This window comes from Rhinoraja longicauda, chromosome 11, assembly GCF_053455715.1.
Source record: "Rhinoraja longicauda isolate Sanriku21f chromosome 11, sRhiLon1.1, whole genome shotgun sequence".
Lineage (NCBI taxonomy): Eukaryota > Metazoa > Chordata > Chondrichthyes > Rajiformes > Arhynchobatidae > Rhinoraja > Rhinoraja longicauda.
Window position 1 is genome coordinate 1,879,805 of NC_135963.1, and position 2,640 is coordinate 1,882,444.

The window sequence follows — 2,640 nt, forward strand, 5'->3', positions numbered from 1 at the left end:
CATCCTCCCCCCCTCCCTCCACCCTTCCATCCCTCTCCCCCTCCCCCTCCTTCCACCCTCCCTCCCCCCCTTCTGGTTACAAAGGAACCCTACGGGACGGGCCCAACGGGAAAGAGGGGTACTGGGAAAAGGGGAGGTCCCCCTCCCTCCCCCTTCCCCCATCCCATCCCCCCTCCCTCCCCTCTCCCTCCCCTTCCCCCCGTTCCCCCCTCCCCTTCCCCCCCTCCCTCCACACCTCTCTCCTCCCTCCCTCCCCTTCCCTCCCTCCCATCCTCCCAATGCTTGTTTGAGATGGGTGCTACATTGTTTCGAAAAGCACCACTAACAGATCGCAGTGAGAAGCACTATGTGACCGCGAATGTTTCAAAACAAGCACTTAAAAAGCACTTATCTTTTTTTAAAGTATTTTTTTTTATTGCAAGTCACTTAACATACACAGATCAGCATTGGGCCCCTATGCTCGTGGGCCACCGGGCAAGTGTTTCGAAAAAAGCACTGAGAGTGTGTCTGGGGGAGAGAGAGAATGGGGGGGGGGGTCTGAGAATGGGGACTGGGGAGGGGGACAACAGGGGTCGTTGCGGAGGGGGCTTGGTGGTGGGGGAAAGAGGGGTACTGGGAAAAGGGGAGGTTCCACTTCCCCGCTCAACCCCTTCCTCCCCCCTCCTTCCCACCTCCATCCCCACTCGCTCCCCCCCTCCCTCCCCCCTCAATCCCAACCTCCATCACCACTCAGCCCCTAACTCCCCCCCTCCCTCCTTCCCTCCATCCCACCTCCCCCACTCCCTGCTCCCTCCCTCCACCCTTCCATCCCTCTCCCCCTCCCACCTCCTTCCACCCTCCCTCCCCCCCTCCCGGTTACAATGGAAACCCTACGGGGACGAGCCCAACGGGGAAAGAGGGGTACTGGGAAAAGGGGAGATCCCCCTCCCTCCCCTCCCCCTACCCCCTTCCCCCTCCCCTTCCCCCCTCCCCTTCCCCCCTCCCCTCCCCCCTCCCTCCCCCTCCCCTCCTCCCTCCACACCTCCCTCCTCCCTCCCTCCCCCCCTCCCGGTTACAATGGAAACCCTATGAGGACAGGCCCAACGGGGAAAGAGGGGTACTGGGAAAACGGGGAGGTCCCCCTTCCCCCCTCAACCCCTTCATCCCCCCTCCTTCCCACCTCCATCCCCACTCCCTCCCCCCCTCCTCCCCCTCCCTCCCCAACTCCCTCCCCCCTCCCCCCTAACTCCCCCCTCCCTCCTTCCCTCCCTCCCCAATCCCTCCCCCCCTCCCTCCACCCTTCCATCCCTCTCCCCCCTCCTTCCACCCTCCCTCCCCCCCTCCCGGTTACAATTGAAACCCTACGAGGACGGGCCCAACGGGGAAAGAGGAGTACTGGGAAAAGGGGAGGTCCCCCTCCCTCCCCCCTTCCCCTCCCCCTCCCCTCTCCCTCCCCCTCCCTCCCCCTCCCCCCCTACCCCCTCCCTCCCCTCCCCCCTCCCTCCCCTCCCCTCCTCCCTCCAAACCTCCCTCCTCCCTCCCTCCCCCTTCCCGCCCTCCCCTCCTCCCGGTTACAATGGAAACCCTACGAGGACGGGCCCAACGGGAAAGAGGGGTACTGGGAAAAGGGGAGGTCCCCCTCCCTCCCTCCCCCTACCCACCTCCCTCCCTTTCCCTCCCCCCCTTCCCTCCTCCCTTCCCCCCTCCCCTCCCCCTCCCATCCCCCCCTCTCCCCCCTCCCTCCCCTACCCCCCTCCCTCCCCCCTCCCCCCCTCCCCTCCCCCCCTCCCTCCCCTCCTCCCTCCCCCTTCCCTCCCCAACCCTCCCCCTTTCCTCCCTCCCGGTTACAATGGAAACCCTACGAGGACGGGCCCAACGGGCCCACTCGGTCCTAGTCTATATAATACTAAAACTCTGCGGTCCAACATTCCGTATGTATGTATGTATATGTGTATGTACGGAAGATTACTTACAAACCCTACTCCTCCTAGACGGTACACCAAAGCGCTACGATTTTTGTACCGCCGTATTCACCATTAACCTGGGCAACTATTGTAAGTACTTTCGTTCAAATTGAAGCTACCTTTTTAAAGCTAGAGAGATATTAAAGTTTAAATTTTTCATTTCTAACCCTTTTCTTCAAGGGGCTACATTTGTTTCCAAAAGTTTCCAGAAAAGGATTTAGTTTCAGCAAGGATTTAGTTTTCAGCTTGTGACGGCTACATTGTTTCGAAAAGCTTCCAAGAAGTCTTTTTTGTTATTGCAAGTCAAGTCAAGTCAAGTCAAGTCAAGTCAGTTTTATTTGTATAGCACATTTAAAAACAACCCACGTTGACCAAAGTACTGCACATCTGATTAGGGAAAAAAAAAACAAACATCTGATTAGGGAAAAAAAAAAAGAATGAAGGCTATAGTGGTCACTTGACATACACAGATCAGGAGGACGGGCCCAACGGGCACACTTGGAGAGTAAGAGTGGGGCTGGGGGAGGAGAGAATGGGGGTGTGGGGACGGGCCCAACGGGCCCTCTTTCCGGGCCCAACGGGCACACTTGGAGAGTAAGAGTGGGGCTGGGGAGGAGAGAATGGGGGGTGTGGGGACGGGCCCAACGGGCCCTCTTTTCTAGTATAATACTAAAACTCTGCGTTCGTATGTATGTAT